The sequence below is a fragment of the Lissotriton vulgaris genome, chromosome 3_1 (assembly GCF_964263255.1).
Source record: "Lissotriton vulgaris chromosome 3_1, aLisVul1.2, whole genome shotgun sequence".
NCBI classification, from domain to species: domain Eukaryota; kingdom Metazoa; phylum Chordata; class Amphibia; order Caudata; family Salamandridae; genus Lissotriton; species Lissotriton vulgaris.
In genome coordinates this window covers 1,156,942,782-1,156,970,198 of record NC_141689.1, presented here as the reverse complement: position 1 = coordinate 1,156,970,198, position 27,417 = coordinate 1,156,942,782, and the positions used below count along the sequence as shown (strand labels likewise).

At 45.4% G+C, this 27,417-nt stretch overlaps 1 pseudogene; it reads right to left on the bottom strand.

The window, feature by feature from the left end:
• Nucleotides 1–24,137: 24,137 nt before the first annotated feature.
• On the bottom strand, nucleotides 24,138–24,686 carry LOC147727608 (lactoylglutathione lyase pseudogene; annotated as a pseudogene).
• Between the last annotated feature and the right edge of the window lie 2,731 nt (nucleotides 24,687–27,417).

Here is a 27,417-nt window from a genome sequence, read left to right as displayed (position 1 = left end):
AAACAAGACTGGGCATGCATACTAAAGGACAGGACTTTGGCAGAAGTGTAGTACAGGTTTGCTAAATTGAAATGAAACCCCAGGCTGCGTTACCTCCATGGAGAAGGGCCGGACAGTCATGTCACTGCAGGTTTTTTGCATGCAGATGTGTTTCATTTTACATTTATATGGAGAGATCTCCACAACACTCCCTACTGCTGATGGCAGTGCAACGTTGCTATGTTTTATGCAGGATGTAATAGAAATTGGATAAGTTCAGATATAATTAATAATAAGACATGCTTTGCAGAGCTAGCTACATTGCGCCTCTCTAAATGTCACACATATGAGAATGTCATGTTAAGCGTGCTGCAACTATGGGAATGTCACACCTAAGTGAAATGACTGGGCAAACCCTTCTGTTGACAAGCTTCACAGATTCCCTACTATCTGCAGTTTATTCAAAGTGGGAGAGTAACATTAGTCCGCCAAAAACATGTAATTATTAAAACAGGATCCTACTCAATCATGCACCTATGAATCGAGCAAATACATAATAATGTTATTGTTTTGAAATGTTGGTGCCGAAGCAAATACGAAGCACAGGGAGCGGTGGGGAGAATAGTACCCCCATTGTCTATATTCCGATGTTTTCTAAATGACTGCATTTAGGTCCGTATGTGAAATTGCAAAATAAAGTCATAGCCGAATCTGCCCTGGGCTAACTGCTCTCCTGGCATGAAACACTAGTAGACAAAGGTGCTTGTCTGCTTCCACCTTTTACAGAGGCCATGTTGTGCATGGCTAAAGGAGATTCTAATAAGCCCAGAGGAAAGATGTTCTCCTATGTCTACTTTGTACAGACGCGCCAGGAGGAGCACAAAAAGAAACCCCCTTTGGGTCCCATCAATGAACTTTGCATAGTTCTCTAAGAAGTGCTCCAAGAGGTGGAAGGTGAGTGTGCCACAAACCGGCCTGCACTTCCGCCACAGTTGTGGGCGCGGTAGTGGAGGGCCGTCCGAAGCTGAGGTGGCAGTGGTGAAGGGAGTAGGAGGTGTAACTCCCGGTCTCAGAAGCTTGTGCTGAGTGTTTGGGAGTCCCGGGGATGGGACGGTGCTGGCAGATTACAGTTGAGGAGAAAGCAATTTAGTATCTGCACCTCCGTGAGGGATGGAGATTTGACTTTTTTCTGAGTAAATAAAATGGTGTAAGCCATTTAAAAAGCAGGAAATTTTACAGCAAAAGCATAACTTCATGCTTCTTGTCAAGCCAGTGGATGCTTCTTTTCCTATTTATTTACTTTTTTTACAATGACAGCACTGGGCTTTAGCTTTAAACATCTCAAGGTAAAGCGCGTGTGCCGCGATTGCTTCAAAAGTAAAGAAATGTGCTTGCCCGAGGCCACGCAGTGGCCATCAAGAGGGCGGGCCCCTAGTCACGGAGGGCTGCCCCCGCCCATCTTGTGGCCAGCCACTCCTCACCCGGGCAGGCTTCACCCGGTAGGAGGTAGGCGTGTCATTGACGCACGTCCGGGGCGGTTGGGAGGAGCCTCCAGGGGTACATTACTCCCTTGCCCCAGTAGAGAGGCCTCTTTGCCGCTCCGGACGTCGTCGCGCTGTTACTTCGGGACACTCTTTTCCCGGTGAGTGTGGCCTACGGGCTATACCCTCCCTCCACCTACTCCCTCCCTGCGGAGGTCTTAGTTATGGCTAGGCGGCCCGCTTAGCGACGGGCCACTGTGGAGGCGGGAGTTACGATTTGATATCGGGAAGTTACTTCAACTGCAGGCCGATGCCTACAGGCGGTACTTCCTCAGCCCCCCCTTCGCCTACTCCCTTTCGTCTGGGTGCGGGGCAAGGCCAGGCAGCCCACTTGCTCGTTGGGCCGCTCACGAGGTGGGTGTCTTAGATCCCCGATCCCCATCGGCCGCTGTGGAGGTGGGGGGTGTTTAAGAGTCATCTGGTGGCCCTTTCCAGCCGACCTCTTTGTCGCGCTTCCGAGGGGTGTGTTTCGTGCGCTTCCCGGCTCTGCCCCTAGTGGGGCGGGTCGCTGCACGCGTCGTGGTGGCCTTGCCTGCGGGGCCCCCACGTTGCTGGCCATATCAGCTATTGTTGATGTCTCTGTATTTAGGGCCTCCCCACCCCTCTACCCCCTGTGCTCTGCCCCTCCACGCGGGGGCTTAAACCTAGCCTAGCGGCAGCCTGTACTGCGGGCCGCTGTGGGGGCAGGGGTCCAGCGCTACCTTCAGGTCTGTCGGTCGGAGAGGCTGTGGAGCGAGGGGGGCTGTGGGGAGGGCCCCAACCGGGTCAGGTCTACGGGTCATCTTTGAGGTGGTGGGCACGGCCATTTTTTGGTCGAGATGCGATCCGTATGGATCTGTCGTAAAGGGGATTTTGATGCGGGCTCCTCCTTGTGCTGTCTGATTTGCTCAGTTGTTTAGAGCATGGGGCTCTTAATGCCGAAGTCGCAGGTTCGATCCCCGCCAAAGTTGCAGGCTTGATCCCCGTACGGGCCACTCGTTATTCACACTTCGATACTTGAGGTGGTGCTGTGGCACAACTTTCCTGGACAGGGCGGCTGCCCCCTCCAGAGCTTGACCCCTTCGGGGCGTTAAGCACCCATGTGCGCACGCTACGGCGTTTCCTTTCCCCCGCTGTCGATTAGTTCTTTTCCCTACCTGCATTCGGGGGTTCGCTTATCGGAGGCAGAGGGTGGCGCATCTAGTGGGGCTGACGGCGTAGGCTCTGAGGTCTTGTGTGGCCCACCGTGTAGTCGCTCTGTTCTTGCGTAACTTGGCCCCTGTCCTTCTGGGTCTCGTGGTGATTATGGCCGTCTTCCGCACCCCCCACCTTGCAGCCTTGTACGGAAACTGCTTGGGCTACAAAATTTGTTCACAAATTCTATCTTGGTGCCACGCCTATTGCTAGATGTTTTCTACTTGTCATATGCAATTATACATATTTCCGCGTTGACGCACTCTCTTCACTGTCTTACAATGCGTAGTAATTCCCGATAAGCTAATTTCTTAGTGATTTGCACTCTTCCTTGTTTTCGCATTTAAGACTTATCTATATGTTTCACTTTGCCGCTGGAATGCATCCGAGGATGGTGCAATAATTGGCTCCGCTTCTATGGGAATGTCTACACGATTTCGTCGGCTTTGTTCAAAACACCCAGGTTTTTCATCTGTTAGGTAGTTAATCTTCTGGATGCGTAAAGTGAGCGGACAGTGTGATTCCTTCAGCCCGTTAGTCCTCAGTGAGACATCGTGGCCTGTGATGTTCTTATTATACGAAGTTGTTTCTTTGTACTATCATGGGTCCTTTAGTGTTCGCGAGGAATCGGTCAGTGTTCGCATTTTCAGTTGTTTGGTATGCTGACGGAGGCTGGGCCATACAGTATATTCTAAATGTAAGACTTTGCCTGCCGAAATACTTGTGTATTCTGCTGACACGTTGCATGTCCCGGGGACATTTTTTGGGAAAACCGAAAACTCAACCCCTCTTATCATATGCTCAGCAGGATGCGCATTTATTGCTACTACGGTATCATGTGTTTGCGGCGCTGCATTGTGGCCACGTTGAATAATTACTGGGAAAGATAAAATTCCTCATCTGCAGCCTGGTGTCTGACTCGCCAGCTATGGTCCGGTCAGCAGCCAGCCTGCATGAGCTACAAATATCGAAACTTGTGGGGTGGTGGGGGGGGGCGTTCTACCCCGTGCCCTCGAGGGGAGATTGTCCTGCCTGTCTATTATTAGAGGAGGTGGCCGAACGGGTAGGACGGGCGACCTTGTATCTGGTGACCTGGGTTCGAGTCTCTGCGATGTCGCCGAGCATCCTGTGATCATGATCCATTCAATTCTCCGTGCCTATCAAAATGGATGTTCATGAAATACAACTGGAGCTAGGTAATGCACCTCTATGCCCAGGTCGCGTCTCGCTCGTGCCATTTAAAACAGGAAAATATTTTGTCGGCTTGCTGGGACCTCGTTTCCAGCGCGGGTTAGACTTGTTTGGTCATTAATGTTTCCATATCGCGCAGGGCCATCCCATGTGGGGGCATGGTACTAGAGCAGCTCGTCCTTGGGTGAGCGTTATCTGTGCGCTTATCCCTGGTCTTTACACGGGTAACGGCGTATGCATGCGTGGGCTCCTTCGTGCCTGCTGGCTGTCTCCCTGGCGCCAGTATGGTTTAGGCCCCGCTTTCCCTACGGACCCACATAATTCAATATAGCGCGTAACTTTCAATTACCTGCCCTAGTTCACGAGCGTGTGCTAGACTGGGGTTGTCGTGCAGCCCCTGCCGGGCAACCGGCTTGCAGTGCGGCCCGGGTCACGAGGAAAGCTTCATCCGTTATTCACCTTTCCTGGTATCTATCCAGCACCCGTTGGCTAGTCAAATCTTTACCAGCAGGTGCCGTGTATGTTTACATACTTGCACTGTACTACAATGGGCAAGGCTGCGCGCCAGTATGGTTTAGGCCCCGCTTTCCCTACGGACCCACATAATTCATGATAGCGCGTAACCACATAATTCATTATAGCGCGTAACTTTCTATTACCTGCCCTAGTTCACGAGCGTGTTCTAGACTGGGGTTGGCGTGCAGCCCCTGCCGGGCAACCGGCTTGCAGTGCTGCCCGGGTCACGAGGAAGGCTTCATCCGTTATTTACCTTTCCGGGTATCTTTCCAGCACCCGTTGGCTAGTCAAATCCTAACCAGCAGGTGCCTTTTTATGTTAATACTTGCACTGTACTACAATAGGCAAGGCTGCGCGCCATCCTGCGCCGTGTCGCATTGACCCCTTGGTGCTGGATACAGGGTTCGAGCCTGGGGTCCAGCTAACAGGGTCCTCTTCACAGTTTTGCATCGGCTTCCTGGGGATAGCTTCTAGCGCCTGTGGCCAGGGGCTGGCCAACCGAAGCTAGTCTTAGCAGGGCATGCATGCAGATTATTACCCTTGCGTATTAAGCTAGTAAGCATAGGAGCACGTGCTGGCACGTGCGATTTTACGCCCTTGGCTAGCCTCGGGAAGGCCTCCGGTGTGGCTGACAGCAGCAGGGTGGGGAACTTTCACTTCATTCCCAGTCTTTTGATAGAATGTTACAATCAGGAACCTGGTCGTTAGAGTTATTCATGAATTTTTTAATTTATGACTGTCCATTAGGCCATCTCTCCTACTCTGTGCTCTCCTCTTCCTTGCTTCCGCCGATCATACCCTACAGTGGAAGACTAGCACGTTGGGTTTAAGGGCATGATGTTCCTTGAGTGTAGGTGCGACACATATTGTGTTTAGAGGCACTGTAAGTGCCACTCTATGAACACCAGGTGAGGCGGTTCATGGGTGGTACTTACGTTGTGGTGTTTGCTGGACTGGAAAGGGCTGGGATATTGTTAACTTGCGTATATGCATACAATCGTGGGCATGATACTTTATCTGCCTGGATATCGGTTTTCCGACTATACTAGTCATGCCTTACCAGTCCGGATCCTTTAAACGGATACCTTATGTCGCTGCATACATTGGAGATGTCTTGCGGTCACGCTAATGTTTTGGCTATCATATGCAGGGCTAATAATCCCTCTAGTTTGCACACTGTACCATGACACAGACCCATGCACTTGTCGTCTGCCCGTTTGGCCCATTGGGGCTAGGCCATTTACCCATTCGGTGGGTCGCAATATTTCAATGCTTTTACACCAGTCTCTGTCTGGAACTTCAGGTCAGGAGGAGTTTAACGATGGTTTTAGACATAGGGTGTCCTTACTATGATGGGTTTTGTGGCCACGCCTGAGTGCATCCCTAACTGTTTCTAGTTGGACTTGAGAGACTAGTCGAGCAGCGGTGGCTGAGCGGGAGAATAACTGTTTTGAAGTAGATGCTCGAGCTAGTCTGTTTGCTCAAACCCGATAAGTTGTTTGGAATAGACATGCAGGCCAGCAGGGGATGAGTTCGCTACCACGTGCATTGAGCGGCGCAAACGGAAGCTCTAACAATCCTGATAGCCAAGTGGGTATTCGGATTTTAGGTGTTGCAGCCAGCGTCTTCGTGTGCCGCGGATGGTCCTAGCCGCTAAATGGTATTATGTCAAGGTCTAGTAGCTACTTGCTCTATCCTCCTTATGCTTCTCATGAGTGCATGTCAGGTGGGTATCTTCCTTGTCTGGAAGGGTGGTACGAGGTGGCTTGCTTTTCAACTGCGTATGTGTGGTACGGAAGCCCCCTTTGTCCGCACTAGCATGGGTCAAGGGGTACTTTTAGCCCTGGTACCTTGGGTCTTCACCCAGGTCATGGGCATCAAGGACCGGGTGTTGCGCCATCCTCCCACAGTATAGCAGCGCAAACAGTGGCTGCGAGTCGCTCTGTGGTTTACAGTCACTTTTCATGGCTTTCCCCCTTAGTGAGAATTCCAGTTGCACCCCATCCACAGCATTAATGCACCCCCCACACCAGGCATAGCGCCCTTCCTTGGGGCTCATCCTTGGTCGTGGGCAGTTCAGAGTATCCTGGGTGTCCTCTTTGGCGCCGGGGTGGCGCGCACTGTGAGAAGCCTGTTTCACTGAGCCTTTCCTTTGGTGGTTGGAATTTCTGGAAACCTTGGGTCTAGATGGCGCCGGGTAGCGTGCATCGTGAGAAGTGGTTTCGGATTATGGCTTGAGCGGAGTCTCGCTGCATGGCTATCATGGTCCTCGTGCTCCAGGAGGATGCATGTGGCCCTCTGGCATGTCCGATTGATGCAGGCACCATTATGGCAATTAGAATGGTTGGGTGGAAATTTATATTGGCATCTGAATTTCATACATATTGCAGATTGGCTGCTGGGCTCACACCTGTGGCCTTCTATGGGGAGGGGCCCCCACTTTTGGGTATTACCTTACTGTACTGTTATGGCAAGGTATGACTGTATGGAAGTCCGCCTAGGATGTGCCAAATCAGGATATTAGCAACTCTAGGACTAGCCCTAGGCTAATGGGATCATAATACCCCCTTGCGCATATCTATTACCGGGGGCCTTAACCAAGAGGGATAGTTGGTCTTGTTCTATGTGCAATCCTGGGACCTACACTGTTTTACTTAACATATGAGAAGAAAAGGTCACATGACAGTAGTCATTTTGCTCTTCCATAATACTGCTGTTTGTCATTTATCCATGACTCTGGAATCTGATAGGCAGCCCAACTGCTGAGCCATCAGTTCGGGAGCTCTTGCTGCCTCTCAGTAGAATGTAGGGTCTACGGCCTGGAGTGTTACATTCATTTCATGTACTAGTGGAGCAACTGTGTTACCACAGCCTGGGCCTGGATTACCAACAATACCTATAAGAAGTGGGCCCCTAGAAGACTCTCTTTATAGAATCGCTCAGAAGTGATTTAGTGATTTAACAGCGGTTATGAAAATTCAGAATGATCTACCTGGTAGCCTTACCCCTCCCCCCTTTTTGCTCGTTTTCACTATTATGGGTGGTGGCTTTGCACGATGGGCTCCTATCTGGCATTGGACTCTCGGCTCCTCGTTCATGGTTAGTGTGGTTGCTCTCCCCTAGCTTGCGTGGGAACAGCCTCTTGTTTGAACCTGAGTGACCTTTTGATTCCTTTGTGCCCTCCCTAGGTGGGTAGTTTGCCAGAGGTTGGATATCACCAATTATGGGGGCACCTTGGTTCAGCGTATTAAATGCCGCATGGCGTGGGGTCGTATATCTACCGCATAGACAAGCTATTCTTGTAGCATGGTCTAACCAGCCTCCGGGCTAAACTAGGGGGCATGGGATTCCAGCTGTTTACTTTTGCAATCCTGTATATCATTTGTAAGTACTCCACGCAAGTTTACTAAATTAAGCATTGCGCACTGAAATATCCCCCTGTACTTTGTTTGAGGTGGGTGGCACAAGCGTACACAAAGCACACTGTTCATATGTATTGGAGAATTGAGCTTCGGCAGAAGTTGTACACCACGGCGTGTAGTCTGCAGATGCTTTGTGTGAAGGGGGGTGGTAGATCTCAGTGGCATGCGCTGGTTCTCATATTGTATAGATTAGTAGCGATATCGGCAGGGGAGGCCCCCTCTTCACTTGGTCCCTTAACAGGGGTATGTCCTCATGAACCTGGGATAGTCTACACTTGCTGTAGAGGGATTTGTGCCTGGGGGTTTATGCTGACTAGTGTCAGGGTGGCATTGGTTTCAGCGGGCGTGTCATGATGCAGGTCAGGACCTTGGGAGGCACTTGGTTGCAGTCCCAGCAACCCCTTTGTGGTGGTCGTAAGCCAACCCCACCGACAAGCTACCTTAGAGGTAGCATTGCCTAACCTGCTTCCAGACTAAAATTCGAGAGGGCAGGGGTGGCCTGTGGTTTTACCTTTTTCAACCATGTATTAGCATATGAAAAGACATCGTCCAAGTTATATAGTAGAATAAGTATTGATCCCTTCAATGCCCCTGTGCTCTTTGAGTATAGCAACACAGCGTTCAACATAAGCACACGTTCTCGATGTTATCGGCGGGCGTGTCATGATGCAGGTCGGGAGCTTGGGGGGCACTTGGTTGCAGTCCCAGCAATCCCTGTGTGGTGGTCATAAGTCTACCTCACGGACAAGCTACCTTAGAGGTAGCATGGCCTAACCTGCTTCCAGACAAAAACTCGAGAGGCAGGTGAGGCCTGCTGTGTTTTACCTTTTCAAACCCTGTATTAGCATATGAAAGGACATCGTCCAAGTTATATAGTTTAATAAGTATTTATCCCTTCAATGCCCCTGTGCTCTTTGAGTATACCAGCACAGCGTTCAACATAAGCACACCTTCTCGATGTTATGCGGAGAACGGCGTTACAGTAGTAGTTGTAACTTGCTGGGTGTGGCCCGCTGACGCCTTGTGTGAAGGTTGTGCGTTGAGTTCAGGCCATGTGCGGGAACGCCTTTTGTTTGATTAAGAAGCGCCTTCAGCAGTAGGGGCCCCTCCTCATCTTGGTAGTTACCTGGTAGTATGACCTCTCGAACTGGGGATGGTTTCACTAATGAGGTAAAGGAATTAGGACCCGGGGGTATCTGCAGATTAGTGGCAGAGGAGCCTGGGTTTCTTCAGGCATGTATCGTTCATGTCAAGATCAGGTCACTTCGAGGTGGAAAGGGTCCACCGCTCAACTGTCGTTTTGGTCTTGTTCCTTTGGACTGACAGGACGCTCTGCAGAGCAGGGTTGCAGGTTACCCTAGTAGCAAAGTGGTGGGGGGCCCGTGCGGCAGCGGGTACCACCGCACGGGCTGTGGCGGAGTTACTGGGCGATCCGGAAGAAGAGAGGTGCAAACACTGTACTTCAGTGGGCACATAGGGGTGCCAGAGCCTAACCTGTAACCTCATGGGAGGTGCAGAAACTCGTGTCGGCGCCCCAGTAGTCCTTCGGGCGGTTGTGGGCCTGTGCAACCGGGGGTTTGCCAAGTCACGCCCCGCAAAGGGCGTGTGTAGTATAATTATGATAATTGTGCAGCAGTTGGGTGGTTCGCAACTGTGCTGATTGGCTCAACAGGCGGGCAGGTGGCGAGAATGCGGCCTGCCCTAGGATCGCCTGTAAGTTAACCCACCATCATTACATATGTTGTATGTAATAAACCTGCAGCAAATTTTCCCAAACTTAACACTTGTGTCTGTGTGTTATTTGCGGGTTTGGGCATTGTGGGGCGGGGGGTTCTTGTGGCCCTGATGTGACTATAGCGCTGCCTGGGTGAGCCCTAAAAAATACCGCTGTGACCCTTCTGCTTCCTCAAGGAGATCACGCAAACGTTTGCACGGCATGTGATGCTACTTCCGGCACCAAAGGATGTGCATAGTAATTTTGTAAGGAGTGTGTTAGGAGGCATTAATTCACAGAAAAGACTGGTTTTCTTTGAGGCATGCACATGCAAATGAGTGCATGCAAGCAAGGACAATTGGGTGCAGCAGAAAGGAACAATGAATTTCGGCAGAGTGTTTTTCCAAGTCTATCTATGGGTCCCAAGCGTTAACATGGATAGTATGGTGGGTTGATCATACATGCAAGAAACTTTCAAATAAGTAAATGTTGGCGATTGTAGAGGGGGCGGAACCAAGAGTAGTGATTGGGGACAAAGGTGACCCTAAAAGTATTCTGCAGGATGCTTCTGCGGTCTGGGCACTCAGCCCAGGGCAGCTCGCCTGAGGTAGGACAGTGCTGTGGCCCAGGAACCAGCAGCCATGAGGTATTTGGAGCTGTAGGAGTAAGTGTTTGTCAGAACACTAGCATGTTAGGAAGTGAGTAATGGGTGAAAGTGCTGCAGCGAACATGGCACAGTCAGCCTTTGCAAAACACTGAGGGGCAGATTTACAAGCCCCTTAAGCCACTTTTGCGTCATTTTTAACATGTGGAAAAATGATGCAAAAGTGTCGCAAGAGGCTTGTAAATAAGCCCCTGAGTGAGGGTATGGTTCCTGCCCAAACACTAGTCAGTCTAGGGGTCGGTACTGGGTGTGGGCACTTCTGCATCCAGACAATGGTACCATATGGGCAGCACACATTGTTTAATCGAATATGGAAGGCGTCACCTCATCTTCACTTATATTCATGTACCTGACACATAAAATGCCCCCATAGTCTTTAATGGAGGTCAACCACTTTTCAAACTTATCTCACCCTCCAACAAAGTCCTCATTCTATATTCACCTTAATGAGAGCATTCCCTCAAACCCCTGACTTCACTTGCAATTTGGAGTCAAGAGATAAACAGCTATGAAGCTGCATCCTTCTGACATACATCCTCCATTCAGAGGAGGAAGAACCACAGACAGCTTCACTTTACATAAATCAAATGTAGCCTTCCAAACATTGCAACACAGTTCTTAACATACCACACATTGATAAAGCCTGTAGATATCACTTTTGGGACCGGTGGCATCGCCAGTACCTTTTGGTGATGCTGTACAGCATTGTCGAAAGCATTTACTGATGCTGTGCAGCATTACCAAAAGAAAAAAGGTCTGATGATGTGGCCACCAATGACCGCTTAAATTTGTAAACCCCTCTATGCATACTGTGCCTACAAATTGATGCGTAATCTCCCATAATTGTGCTGTAATTTTGCATCATTGTGCTACAGCAAATTACACAAATTATTCCCACCCCTCTTCTACTCCCTCCCCCAAGTTTTACTTTTTTTTGTAATTGCGTTTCTCTGGGACCACAGTTATATATTGCTAATGGGCTGCAACCAAATCCTCAGGAATGCTTCTGCCATTTTTTTCATGTTTGTGAAGTAATCAGATACAAATGTTTACAACATTCTTCAAGTCATCCGTAATGATCTCATTGTAAAGTAATCAGATGCTCATTTTCAAGTCATCTCAAAGCCTCAGGAACAATCAGGTCCTGGGAAGTCATCAAATACTCATTTTCATGGCAACCTCAAATCATCAGGTACAGGTATCTAAACTCTGCGGATGACTTCAGGAGCGTGATGATGTTTGATGATGGGACAATGACTTCTACAGTAGTTGGATGATCATCTGATGACTCTGGGATGGCTTCTAAAGTAATCCTGTTTGACCTGGGTTAGGGGAAGAGGGCATGAGACCCATACAGCCAATGACGACGCCACTAACAACGCCACTCTTAGCACACACAGTTGCACACCCTGGCCAAATGGATATCAATGTGTTACTTTGGATTCTAATTATGACTCTATAATTTCCACACTATCTAGTTCACCTCCATCTAAAAGGAAGAGAAAAGACCACAATGCTGTATCTGTGAATGAAGTGGCAGTAAAATCCAACCCTTGGAACCAGTAAGGTGGCTGCCAGAAGTGGTCGCAAGAAACACTCCTTGGAAACCTGGTCCCCGGGATTTAAATGACTCATTGGTGCTGGAGGCTAATATAAAGGACTACTAAAATAACAGCCTTAATAAACAGGAGGATCTGATTAATTAAATAAAGTCAAATTTTCTTTCCAGTCTATCAATAACTGTTAAACTGCCATACTCAGTAGATCATCCTGAGCTACCAGCCAGGTCTTTCCAGTGCAGCTTCCAAGAGGATCGTCTCAAGAGCCCTCTAGCTCTGTAAAGCCTTATTATGGGGAAAACTAGGCCACTACCAATGGGCCTAATTTCACATCTACTCATTCTCGTAAACATCCCCTTGTGTTAAATAGGGTGATGCATGTCCATCTAAATCCAAGCCTCAATGCCCCAACTTCCCCCTGAATGTTCACCATATGGAATTATCGTGAAGGATGTTCCATAGTTGCCACCAGCAAAATGGGAGGTGTGATCTGCATTAAAAAAGAAGACAGTTTACTGGCTCTACTCTAAAAAGGCAAACAACCTAGCAGCATAGGATCACTCTGGGTTGGTAGCCATGCAAAGGAGTTTCCAGGGGACTGCGTTATTATAAACTTCAAGAATCTACATATTGGGATACTTCTTAAACGAGTTTATCCCCTGACCCTTTCACCTGGCTTCATAAAAACATTACCACTGGGATACGTCTACAGACCAGGCTCTAAGTTTCTACATCATTCCACATTAGCAGCCACTACGCAAATATCAAATGCCCAATATATCTACAATGTTGACATAGGGAAAAGTTTTGTAGCTCTAACAAGAATGGGAAACACGGATTGACTAATTTTAGATGATATCCTAAAGCCTTCACAGCTGAGATCTGCCACTGGGGCCCCGGTCAGTGTATACCTGACCATGCACTCATAGCAATTCCCCTAAGGACAGTATTCACAAATTTCCCTACAACTGGTCACCATGTTCTTATGGAATGTGACAGGCACATGCTCACAGCTAAAAAATTCAGACTGGCTAGCAGTAATAAATGATTACGATATGGTCTACTGTCAAGAGTCATGGACAGTGAATGATTTTAACTTAAATAGTTATTTCTCACTGTGTAGCCCAGCCAGTCCTTGAGATGCAGGCAGAGTGAAAGGAGGCCTGGCACTTTAATTTATGTTAAATTGACTAAACTCAAAGCAAATTAAATCCATCATACCCCTTCCTATCAATTATTGTTACTTAGTGCCCCAGCATCTTTCGATTTATTGCTGATAAACTTTTATTTTAATATTTTTAATGCTGGTAACAACTGATAATTGATCTTATTTTATGGGTAGGGGATTTCAATACCCGAATACGTCACTTAATTCACACTGCAGCTTGTGGTCTAGTAGACACAGAGGGTTTGACGTTAACAAACTGCAAGCATGATGCTCATGGTGATGCCCTGAATAGGATGCTAGCTTTGAGGAACTTGGTCTATCATTGTTCTCTCAAACTTAATGCCCTAGCCAGTTGCATCAGTGATCATTACCTGCTCATTGCCTCCTTCAATTTAAATCTTGGAAATACTACTGCCCACTTGAAGAGTCAAGAAAAAACTTACTCAACAAATAAAGGAGTTAGAATTAAGTGGAAGAACATCAATAGGGTCCAATTCTTGAATGAATTTGAATTTGAATTTAAAGGTATTTATTAAGCGCTCGTTTACCTAGCGGTTTCATGGTGCTATGGGGGTGGAATCCTGAGTCAGGTAGCAAAAGCCTGTGAGAACAAAAGAGTTTTCAGAGTGCTGCAAAACTCCAGATAAGATGGTATCGTTCTCATGGAGAGCGGTAAAGAGTTCCAAAACAGCGGAGCAAGGACAGAGAACTTAGAACCTCCCATTCTGCTCTTCCTGAACCGGCGCACCGCCAAGAGAGACAGAGAGGAGGAGCGCAGTTGTCTGCTGGGGATGTAGGGTTCGATTTTGGACTTAATAAAGATTGGAGCTGTTCCCGCGAGGGTCAGAAACGTAATGCAGCCCATCTTAAAAAGGGCCCTTTCTCTAATAGGGAGCCAATGGAGGGATCTGAGGAGGGGAGTAACGTGATGAGATTTAGGTAAGCCATAAACCAAGCGAGCAGCTTGGTTCTGAATGAGTTGGAGTCGCAGAATGGCGTAGGCAGGAACATCATTGTACAGTATGTTACCATAATCTAAACGGGAAAGAACCATAGCCATAAGAATCAACTTAAGAGCTGAAAAGGAAAAAAAACGTGAGATCTTTCGAATAGTGCGCAAAGTAAAAAAACAAGAAGAAACCACTGTGCTAATCTGGGAATGTAAAGTGAGGTGTTGAGGCATGCAGCAGTGTGGCGTGCAGCAGTATGAGGTGTGCAGCAATGTGAGAGCCATCTCTGTAATCACCACCTCTGATGAGGAGCCCAGTAACATTCTAGATGCATTTCATTGTCAGTGCATTTCAATCTCCAAAACTGTCTGTACCCAAACCGCCCATAACCAAACCTCAACAGGGCCGGATTATTAATCCCTATCTACCAAGCAGCCGATAATCACCTTAAAACAGCTCTAAGTAAACAACCACACATAAAGGAAGACATTCAGGCCGTTATGAGGGAGTATAATATATCTTAGTGAAAAGAAGGGCAGAAATTAAGCAAAAAGCATGGGAGGATCTAGTAATAGCTAGGATAATGAAAGGTGCTACAACCTTCTGGAAAGTCGTAAACCACCCATTCCTCCCTGGATATGAAATAAAATGCAAAAATGTTTTATACATTTCAAAGTTGGTTGGAATACTTTTCAACAATTTTTGATTCAGAATTCAGAGAGTATAGACCTAGAGCTATTAAACTGTGAATACGTTTTGGATGACCAGGATACTGCAGCCGCCCTCAGTCAGTCTATTGATGACAAGGATGTCAGGTGGGCTATCACCCTGAGCACTGCTATGAAAGTCCTAGGCCTGGCAGTGTCCCCCGTGGACCTGTTCAAAGCTAATGATTTATTTTGGGCTCATTTATTAACTAAAGTAATCAAAGCTTCAATAATTGGCACCTTAGTTCTCTCTTGGAAGGAAGCAGTTGTGGTCCCAATTTTTAGAAAGGGGGCAGAAACCACCCAAGTTGTTACTACCCAATTTCACTTTTAGACAGCACTTTTGAAATATTTGGTAGACTTGTAATTGGAAAATTGAAGGCTTGGGCAGAGGAAAACCAGTTCCTGTCCATGTGCAGTATGGCTTCTGTTAGTTGAGCATTGTCTCAGTCTGGAGCTCATACTAGGCAAATATGTCAAGGCCAGGAAAATGGCTTTCCATTTAGCATTTACGGCTCTCTCATGTGCCTTTGACATGGTACATCTCTTAAAACTCTGGAAAACATGAAGGCCATGGGCTTTGACAAAGTTCTGATAGACCTGATGCATCGAATGGACTGTGAAACTGTGGCCAAAATTCGATATGAGCCCAATGGAGTCTCACAGGGGTGTGTTATGGCCTCTATGATCTTTTTAATTTACATAAATTGCTCGGAACATCACTTGTGTTTGGCAAGGAAATATATGCCACAAATCAGAAATCATCCGGTCCTGGTTCTACTATACGTGGGTGATGCAACTCTTTCACCCAGAACTACCAATGGGCTCCAAATTTTGCTAGACACTGTGTTATAATCTACTTGTTGGTTAATGCATCCTCCCTATTGTTCTCTTCCTCGCTGCTCATGGTGATGTCAGTGTATTTGTGCTTGAGGAGATGTCAGTTGGGGCGGATGGCCTAAGCAGCAAGGAGGCTGCTCCTGGTGGGGAATATTATGAATCTTACTATCATCCTGTCATAATCCAATAACTTGTTTTCTACATGACCTGTCTACGAGACATTCTTCAATTTAACACTGCCGACGATTTCAGAAGAACCTGCGTGTGTTACTTCAAAGGATTATGGTTAATGAATCCTAAATAAACTTCAAGGAAAATGAACTTCATGAGAACTTACATGCTGTGTATTTAAGGAAGCCGGCACCCCTGAGCCCCACCAGGGACCACTCCATCGGTCGTCCTACCATGTAAGTGCCAGTTTCTGTTGCCTGCCAGGTCCTGCTGCTTTCCTGCTTTGCTACCTGCCTGTTCCTGCTGTGAGCTGTCCCCAACCCTGATTCCTATTGTAATTTACTAAGGAGGACCTTGTTTGGTCACCACTTGTAGAAGGCCTTTGTGATTTACAGAGTTAAATGCTCCTGCTTGCTTTGATGATACTGTGGATGAACGGATTTTCCCTCTATCTTTTCACTATTACTGGTCTTCAAACAGTTTACTGTGGAGCCTGACATCATCTGTTTTGTGAATTACATTATATTTACAGTAGTCAATGGCTTATTTGCGCAGCGGACTACTGTGATTGTCACAACATGTGCAAGGACTGACTACAGATTGTGGCAGTTGGACTCTCTGAGAATCTTACGTGTCTTGGCCTGTGCACAGTATCTAGATGTTCAATGCTCTGTTATGAGTGGGTGCACACAATGTTAGAGTGGATGTACTTTGGGCCACATTGGATGGACTTGGTCTTGGCAGCATCAGCAAGAAATGAGTTGTGAGTCAAAAAAAGGTTGGACACTTTTTGTCTCTCATTGACGATGTCCTCTGAGACATCGAGACTGGAAGCATTAGTCTACCGCTATGTTGCAGTTCAAAAGTCTGAGGCATGAGTTACAATTAGCGCACGCAACATTACCTGCTGTGCCTCCGATGGTTCATTCATGACACGCAGTTCATCAAGGTATCCCCTGTGACGTTTTTGCAGCACCTAGGTGCCGGTGTTGTGTAATATGTGGTATCCCCCTGGTATCGTGTATCCCCTGCACTTCGGCTTTCTTCGGAGAATACATTCAGCCCGGGCAGGATCAGACATAAGCAGTCGATCTCTGCTCGGGCTGAGTGCGGGGATACACGATTTCACTGGATACGAAACGGAGCCAAGAAGGCTATTTATTACTCACGTTTGTTTAATGTAGGAGTCAATGCTGCACATGAAAATACACAGGAAGCAATTAATTACTCGACGTTTCTTTATTAAAAGAGTCAATTCTGCACATGAAGAGACAGGACGCAAATCTCGAGTAGAACAAAGAAAGAAACATGAAATAAATAAAAAAGTATACGCATGCACGCAGGGCCGGTCCTAGAACTTTTGGGGCCCCGGGCGAAAGGGAAGATGTGAGGCCCCTCTAATTTGCATGTAACATCACAAGAAGTGTATAATAACAATCCCAGGCATACACTAAGGAAAGTACACAATAGATTCAACAAACAAACTAGTTCAGTTAGAAAAAATATTAATATTTAATTTGATAAAAAGAGAATAAAAAGTAAGTGCATTAGTCACAATTGATAAAAATAATGATACATATGTATTCACAAGACAGATTAAAAAGAAGTCAGATGGCATCCAGTCAACGCGTTTCGACATGTACAATATGCCTTCATCAGGACTTTAACCATCAAAAAGCTCTGTAAAACATAATCATAACATAGTGTTACTGTTATTGGAATCCTATCGTGACATAATTACAACTGAACTAGTTAAAAGTTTGTTACTGCATTCTATTGGTAAAAACATAATCTTCATTCCAGGTTCATGATGTACCGCTTTAGTTAAACAACTCAACAGCTAAACAAACTATGCATAGACGTTGGTCTCTGAAACAACACATGACTTAATTAGTGAATATACCATAGATTTTAGAAACAAGACATGATATAAATTGTGTTCACAGAAGTAGTAAGATACGTGATAACCTATTCATGAAGGACAGCAGATTTTTAGTTCCACTAGGGACCAATGACCAAAAGGGTATGCATATAGGCTATCCTATTTTGTATATATATCATGGGAAAAAGTTGTTTTTTACTTATAATCATTAATACATATTTACTACCATATCTGTATGAGTCTTATTACAGATGTAGAAAACTTTTTTATATGTTCAGTTTCAAAATACAATTTACAAGAGACGTATTCACAGAGATATATGCATATGTCTGTTCCCAAACTATGAGAAAGACCAATTCAGTCGTACTTGTTAAAACAGTAAACAGTAAAGGTGAAAGAGAAGATGGAACAAAGAAAAAGGATAGGTAGTAAGGAATTGCTACGTTTATAGGTAATTAAGAAGTGTATTTTTATTTTACTGGGAGTTATTGGATTATTTGACCTAAAATAAAAGGGTGCTATTTTTAGTGGACAGAGGAATAGATCTATCCTCTTTATAGATAGTAACCTAATATCCATTCACAAAATTAGTGTACTCTTACCTAATACTCTTATGCGTGGGCAGCGTACGTGGGCGTGCTACAATTCTCTTCTCTTTTTAGGTTATAATATAGAAACGAGGCAGAGAAAACCTACGGGTAAATAGTATGATCACATTAATGCACATCTTGTTGCTGTTGTTAGTATGATAAAAGGGGAGAGAGTTCCTTTAGCGTTCTTACCCTGAAAATCGACTTTGTATATTCAAACTGTGGGTTCCAGTCAACTGGTGGAAAAATACCATAATAGTTTATAATATCGTATTGGAAACCTATCAAAAGAGAAAAAGATGCACAATATGGGATGGATTCGAGTAATCTATGATTTATATTAAAGTGCACGTGTTAACCGCTTACCAAAAGGTTAAGTGAACGTTGCTTGTAGATAGGAACAATCATTACTTGTAACAGGTAAAATTGGATGACGAGGGCGTTAGTATAGCGTCGTAGGTTGCGTGAGGGCTCCTAATGGAGAAAGTGTTTACCCATATTAGATGTTTAAATCCTTTTATTGCAATGTCATAGCTTAAACTAGACAGGAATAGGTGACCATGAGGCAAAGATATACCTTTGTAAAGATGATTTAGACGCGATAACGCCTCGCTCGTCAAACATTCACGGTTAAAAAAATGTAGCTGGCGAGCCGACTTGCTGTAAAGTGCGGGTAAGATTAAAACGCACGTAAGTCCTTCTATGCGCATACAGTTCCTGTTAAATAAAGGGGGAACGTTTTAGCATAGTGGACGGCAAAAATTTAAGATACTACAAACTATTCTAACTAGATACCGCGTTCGCTTACCGTGAGCGCTAAAGGTAACCAGCTGCATCCGGGTGTCTGCCAACGGGTCAGGTTGCGAAAAAGAACGACTCTAATTGGAGGTTTAAGGCGTTCTTTTATACGGACATTTTTCATTGGTCGGACCCTCACCTGCGTATCTTAAAGGGCAATACTAATTGTTAGCATGGTATATGTGTATATATAGCTGATACTAGCACCGTAATTGTAATATAATGTAATTTTATTAGAAGGCGGGAAAGAGAAACTGCGTTCTAATTTAAAAAACGCACAGATACTCATACCTAATATAGTGTTTTGTCTGGACTGCATAATATGCACTGGAGTAGTAAAAACTGCGTTATAATTGTGGGTGGCAGGTAATTACATTGTAGCATATAGTTTATCTAATAGGAATAGAGATTCAATATATGTAAAGGCTAATACAAGATATGTTTGTGTAGGTATACTCACACATGCTGAAAGGGAGCAGTAAACAAATTCTCATCACTGGGGTCTTATTAGTCATACAGATTATGGTATTTATAAGATAGCATTCTCCCAGGGCAATTCATTATTGAGGCCCTGGGTGAAGGTCTTAAGGGAAAAGATCCAAAAAACTTCTCGTTTCTTTCTTATCTTTTCTCCTCCCTTACTATTAGGAATATTGATCTTCTCCAAAATGCGCCATCGCAGATCTGATGGAGCATGTTGGAAGTCAATGAAATGTGCAACTAAGGGTGCAGATAATTTTTTGGTCTTAATTGCTGACCTGTGTTCTGTCAGCCGAATTTTTATGGGTCTGGAAGTTTCGCCCACATATCCCAAATTGCAAGGACATAGGAGCAGATAGACAACATTGCTGGTGTTACACGTCCATAAGTCGTTGGCTTTGATGTTGCAACCATTTAGCTGAAATGATTCTCCTACTATAATGTCATTACAGGATTGACAGGAACCACATCTCGAGGTGCCTTTCACAGGATTCGCCCCTTGTATCGATTTTTGTATGAAGGGGGTCTTTTCAGAGGTACCTATGTGTCTAGATCTTACTATAAAGTCCTTAAGGTTCTTATTTCTTCGATGGGCAAACATCGGTTTCTTCAGTTTAGGTTTAGAGGGCTCTATATTTAGCAAATGCCAATTCGCATTTACTATCTGCCTAATTGTGGCATTCATGGTTGAATGTCGTGTAACACACACCAATTTAGGTTCCTGGGCCTCATTTTTGGGTCTCAAGAGTGCATCCCGATCGTAGTATCGGGCTCTCTTGTAAGCTTGTCGGACTAATCGATGGGGGTATCCTCTGTCGAGGAATTTTCTCTTCATTTTTTCAGATTGAATATCATAGTCCTTGATATTCGTACAGTTTCGTCTTACTCTGAGAAACTGTGAGAAGGGTATTCCATCCTTTTGGCTCCTAGGGTGGTAGCTCGAAAAATGGAGCAGGGTATTTCTTGAGGTAGGTTTAGTGTACAGGTCCACTTCTAATTTATTATTTTCGTTCCTGATGTATACATCCAGGAATTCCACTTTTAGTGGCGTTGAACTTAGCAGTGAAGTGGAGGTTTTCATCTGCAAGATTTATCCACTCCAAAAATTTTACGAGAGTCTGTTCCCCACTGGTCCAGATGAAAAAAATATCATCAATGTACCTGTGCCAGTGGGAAACAGACTCGTAGAATGGGGCCATCTCATTATATATATTGTGTGCTTCAAAGAGAGCCATATATATATTCGCTATGGATGGAGCCATGGCTGCCCCCATGCTCACGCCCTTGATCTGCTGATACATGCGGTTTCCAAATTGGAAAACATTCTCCTGTAATGCTATAGACAAGCACTCGTGAACGAATTGCTTGTTGCACGGTATCTGGTGTAAATTTATGAACCACATGGTCGCATCAAGAGCTCCTTTCTGTGGGATATTACTATATAACGCTTCAACATCAAGCGTTACAAGAAGATCTTTATTTTCATCGAATGCTAGGTTTTCTACCTTTGCTATTATTTCTCCAGTATCTTTGATGTAGGATGGAGATAATGATATGTAAGGTCTTAGAATAATGTCCCAGGATATCTATCCTCATCAGGGGGTCCTTGTTACCTACAGTACATCACAAGAAGTGACCACAGAAAGTGACATTGCGGGACTATTTATCTTATTTGGCATCACTAAAGAGACCTAACGTGGATATCAGTAACAATGACAAAAAGATAAATATACAAATGAAATAAGTCCATATATTTTCAAACTGTATTAAATGGATTACATTTGTCACATTGGATGGAAAAGCTAGTTCCAGGTCTTAGAAAGATGGATGTTTTTTCACTCAATGTTAACTGATCATTTCCAGATGAGTGCTTGATAGAAATTCCAGTTCTGTCTCATAAAGGGGGGAGATCCTGTTGAGGTAATGAGTGGCGGGATCATTCAAAATAAAAAATTACATAAAAGCAAACCTCGCACATTTCAAAAGTCTCCCTTACCATTTTGTGTCATTATGCTGCCACCTTAGGATGACATTAATACTAAGTAATTTCTTTTAACGTAAATCTTCTCACCAGTATACCACACGCACATGCTAAGAGTCGTAGGACAATCTTATTTGTGTGTGGGCTCTTTACTTGCCAGAATTATGTTGAGTGCAAAAACACAACACATATAATACAAAATTACAAAACACCATTGCGAACAAATCAAGATTGTACATAAATAAAAAAAGACCTAGAACAACCGAGACCACTACTAAATCATACATTGACTTGAAGGTATGCTGCAGATTTTTTTTTTTTTTTTTTTAAATCAACGTTTTTGATTTGGTGTTAGAAATGCAAGTGGCCGGCTTTAGCGCTAGTGGAGCCCTATGCAACAATGTTTGTTAGTGCCCCTAATTACTTCCTCTGCCACAGATTCCCTCACTACCACCCTTTAACAGTGCCCCTAGAGTCTCCATAACCACATTCTCACTGAGATGCATTTAATTTGATTTACAGCGCTACTGATACCAGTGTAGGGTGTCAGAGAAATGTATATCACACACATTATACAGAGACAATCTCTCATAAATGTCTAAATCACTGTATAGGAAATGTTTTCTAAGACAAAGGACTACAAGGTGTAGGAGTCATCAGACAATCATGTTACTAGGCATTATCGTTTATTAGTTATTGGTCTGGATAAACACAAACTCTGAATTTAGAACATAATACCATGGTTGGAGGTTCTCTTTAATAGCCAGAATTGAATTCTATCCCAATGAACCCTTTTTGCAACATTAAGATAACCAAAGACTGGGGAAAAAAATATAATCCTCCAATTTATACCTTGAAGTGTGCATGCAGCTCTTAGATGACAGTTAATAGCTCACTGTTCAATGTTAGGATTTTGACCTGTTAACTGACTTATTTACAATATGTGCACTTTGTGACCTGCATGGTACATGTTCTTTGCAGCAGGCACATTAATCCTCTGCTCTACCTTTCCATAAGTCAAAACTTCCACTAGACTAAACTTCAATCTCTCTCAAGGAGGAACATTAATCACTGGAGTTATCATAACATTTTTATTGTTGCTGAAAATTGCTGGAGGCCAGGAAGGAGGCAGCAAGTGCTTTTAAAAACATAATATACATGCAAAGATGACGCCCCCACCCGAAGTGAGCACTCAGTGCGATGTCACCGGTCCCACTGCCCTAGAGCCTCCCTGCTCAAGGGTCCTGTGACCTAAATGACCGGGTCACTGACCATCTAGGGCATGGGAACTCAGAAACTTTCTCTGGGGGGACAAATTTACAGTGTGGTTTTTGGCCGAGGGCCGCACCGGTGGGGGCGGTGTCAGAGGGGGAAAGCAAAAAAAAATTGTGACCATGAGGTTTCACACAGGTCCCTGCAGCAGATGCCTTTGTCCACTGAGCCACCAGACTAGCATACCCACATCTCTTTATCTCTCTCCCTCTGTCTCCCTTCCTCGGTCTCCCTCCCTCTATCTCCCTCCCTCGCTCCCTGTCTCTCTCCCTCTGTCTTTTTCCCTCCTTATCTCTCTCCTTCCCTCTGTCTCTCTCCCTCTGTCTCTCTCCCCACTCCTGTGCACCCAGGAATGCCATCACACCCTGACAGCAAGGTCAAGGCACCTCGCATTTGTTATTTGATTGCGTGGGGCAGGGGGCCCTGGAGGTTAACTGTGAAAGCGTGCCCTTTCACGGTGAAGCAGGGGGCCCCCTGAGCGCGAGGCCCTGGGCAGTTGCCCACACTGCCCATGCCTAGCGCCGGCCCTGCATGCACGGAGTGAAATAATTAAGTGTATTTTCGAGGCATGCATGGAGTGAAATAATGGAGTAAGTTTTCGAGGCATGCACGGAATGAAAGAATCGAACGAGGCATGCACGAAGTGAAAGGTATACATTTTCAAGGCGAAAAAGTACATTTTCAAGGAGAAAACAAAGAGATGCGACACTGTATGGAAGCGCAGTTAATGGCTAAATTACATAAATAAACTCTTATTTCATGGATTTTACGTTCTTTTTTTAATTATATTGGTTTTATTGTGAGTCTTTTTTTATTTGCTCACACTGTGGCTCTTCTCTGTGAGCGTTCTGACATTCGTACAATTAGTGTGACTCTGCTTTTAACACTTACTTTTTTGATAACACATCTGCCCATCTTTGTGTACTGTGCAGTGCGGCTCAACTCAGATTTAACATATTACACCATCAAAAATTCAAGTGAACAATTTCCACCAGTCGAGTTTTGGATTTGAAAGAGGCCAAAAGATAAGAGAAAACAATGCTTATCCCCGAAATAAGAATATTCTGCTTAAATGTCAGACGACATTCTGAAACATGTGAAATAGGTTGATGACTGATGTGCTGTGGTGAAATGCATGCTGTAATGACACATTTGCGTAAAGTAATGTGCACACCACCACCACTCGGAAACATGTTTGCATTTTTATATATCTGTTACTTTTCTACAAAACATTAGAAAAATATAGTAACGCCATGTTCCTGAGGTTGTACAATATACAGACACTAGGTAACCTTTTTCAGCAGAAGGCTGGCCTATACAAGATGTTCACAGCACTCAGGAAAGATAACAAAATCACAAAAGAAAAAAAAGGGAGAAATGCGGAGTTAGCCTTTTTTAAAAAGTGTTATGTCAAGTACAACAAAGATATGGAATTCCAATATTTCTAATAAGTAGTGTTTTTATCGTACAGGCTCATTTTCAGCCTCCTGGAGCGATCTCTTCGAACATTTGATGGCACGGACCCAAAAACTAAGATCTTTATACAATATTTAACATGTTGTTGGAACTGAGGATTTCAATCCAGTAACCGTCAGGATCCTGTAGAAAAGCAAGTCCTTCCATTTTACCATCATCTGGTTGCTTCACAGATGTTACTCCCAGACCTTCAGATCTTTTACAAGCTATGTAGACATCTTGAAATGCAATGCCAATGTACCCAAACTCTCGAGGTTCAGAGCTTCCGTTATGATAACTCTTCTCTTTGCTTCCCCAATTATGAGTCAGTTCTATTGTGGCCTTCCTGGAAAAAGTCCATGCTGTTCGTTCTTTTGTATCGCTGGGGATATCCTTTTTGTGCCCATAACCCATGAAATAAAGTGAAAATTTCATAGATGAAAAATCACATTTCTGCAAGAGTGTCATTCCAAAAACTTTGGTGTAAAATTCTAATGACTTCTTAGGATCTTTTATCCTAAGCATAGTTTGCTCCATCAAGTAATCCTTAGTGCTGGGGTCCCAGTCGGTGCATGCGCCGTCCACGAGCTCTTTGGACAGACCATGCAATTCCGGCGCCAGGACTTCGGACATGATGCTGCTGTGGCGGCGGGTTTCGGACGAAAGAGAGGAGACCTGACCCTGGTGTGGTAAATATTTGATTTACCGTATTAATTTCTATGCAGGTAAGTACTTAAACAAAAATAACTCAATCGGAAAGAAAGAGGCAGAGTCCGTGGTGTTAGAGTTCTTAGGGGTTTTATTCCTTAAAAAGGAATGGTCATGGTACCAGATCGGATATCGGGTTCCTGACACCACTGGGGTGCAGGAAGGGATAGAGCAATATTTTATTGACAATACATAGCTTATATACTTAAATCATATAATGAATACCAATACAGTAGGCGTAACAGCTGGGAGAAACAAGATAAGAGCACACACGTGGTAGTGATACGTAATTAGAAGGCGTGAACTAGGCGTGAACATAGAGGCGTGTGCTAGAAACGTCATATGTAAGTGTCACGAGTAGGTGGGTACAAAGCAGAATTTGGCAATGTCAGCAGAAATCTGAGGCCTGGATGCGCGCGCAGCTGCATGACGTGTGATTGACGTGAAACTGGAGGGTGCAGGGGACTTGACATTTACACTGGCGGAAAGAGACAGAAGTCTGGCATGTCAGATCAACTCGTACCTCTATCATATCTGGTATCTGATGTTTAGGAACCATATTATCTAGAAGGAAAAGGTCTCTGGGGCAGAAGCTATTCTATACTGACTGTGAGTGCGTGTATAAGCGTCTAAGTGTCTGCATGAGATGCGAGGGGGCATGGGCCTACCATAGTAACAGAGGCTATGAATTACTTGCACGGAGACAGTGAGGCCGGGCCCTTTGCTCTGCAGCTGGGGGGATGTTTACTTAAACTAGTAGGTAGGAATGCATTTTCGAGGAGCGGAACAGATAATTCGAAGGTTGAATTCAGTCTTGGCAGGCAGCAGGCTGAGCCAAGCGCCGTTAGCCGCACAGGGAGTAAGGCAGAGGTCACGGGTACAGAGGCAGCCCCGGCTGAGGCGTTCAGAGTCAGAAGGCAGAAAAAGGCTCGATGGCAGAATTCAGGGCCTACTTCGCCAGAGCTGAAAAACGTGTAAAGTACACCACAAAAAGACGTTGGCATGGCATACTTAGGAACGGAATATTCAACCCATTCAGGGTGGGTCTGAAAGAGGACATGTTAACGTTGGACACAAATGTATTTGCGTCTTCATTGCTGGCACAGGAGGGAAGTTACATGAACTTCAAGCTGGTACATGGAGACGGTGGGGTACACGTTAGGGAACATTTCTTGACCATAAAATTTATATTTCCTCACTGGAACTGAACTAAGCGATACCAAAGGGGATGATGGACAGAGCGTTTGAGCAAATCAAACACTCACCCCCAGTCAAGTGATCTGGGTTTAATCCATCAACATTCTTTAGCTCACTCCACCACCCCAGTTCAGATATGGCCATATGCAAATCAGTCTGACCCTGTGCCTCATGGGAACAGTCCAGCTCGAACTGCCAAGCCATGTCTTCCCTGTACCAGAAACCAGCATCCTGGGACCGGTTTTGCGTTCATAACCCTCATCTGCCAGGTTATCTTGAATCCAGTGGCAAAGTGGGACTGAATTAGGCGGGGAGGCGGGACATAGGTGCCTTACATTCTAATTTTCAACAAGTATTTCATAGAGCCAAGGTTTAAGATTGCTATGAGTGACATTTTCATAATGTTAGAGTAATTATGAGTGACATTTGAACGACTATGGGTGGCACTTTCTTGCCAGCAGAATTAAGCAATACAGAGGGGGACCGACCGCACTGAAATGCATGACGCCTGAGGAATGGTGCTTGGCAGTAATCGTTGACTAGGAAGACAGATCAGTATTTCTATCCTGTGACACTGTATGTCTGCGTCAATCTTTCATCTCTCTTGCCAATCAACATTCTGTGCACTTTATTGCTATTAGATAACTTGTAGGTACTGAGTTACTGCTTATCGTTTAAAGGCAGAGCCAAATCCCATCTAAGTGGACCTGTTTCTTCTCAAATTCCATTCCTTTCTGATGAATTCATTCTATAGATTATCCATTCTCCCCTGATTATTGTTGCAGATATTATTGTCGTTCACCCATAAACAAATCATACTGGGTGTACTGCACTTATATTATATAGTAGTGCGAACAGTTGGAGTCCCTAGTTTGACATTAAATAATTACCATGTAAGGGAGGGCGGAGCTTGCAGGCAGCGAGGATGGCCGCCTAATTCCCTGGCTCCGCCGACACCACCGTCTATCCTTCAATATCCTGCATTGCAGCTCGAAATTTGGCTCCTTTCCCGAACTACCAAGTATCGGAAGGGTCCGGGAACCTACAGAGCCGATGGCAAGAGAGCGGCTTGAAGCATAAGGTGACGGGACGTCGGCGGCCGGGCGGGAGGCGGTAGACCGCAATCCGCGGTCCCCAGTGCAACCTGTGCCCGAGCGGCGTCGCAGTGCGTGCGGCCAGGAGAGACGAGCAGGCCCCTGGGCCCGGAAGTCGGTGACCGGAGCCCCGTGAACCCTGGCCTGGGACAGACTCCATACTGCGGGGCCCTGTGAGTGTTGGGCGGACGCAGGGTGAGAGCTCCGGACCGCCGAGGAACGGTGAGAGCGCCCTGTTCTGCGACATCGCAATTTCGAAGCCCTTGGTGCAACTGGGTCGGAGCAGCGGCCTCGGTGAGCCGGGTGGAGTGTGGGCATAGCGGAGTATCTGCAGCAGACGCCTGGGGGGACAAGAAGCCAACGGG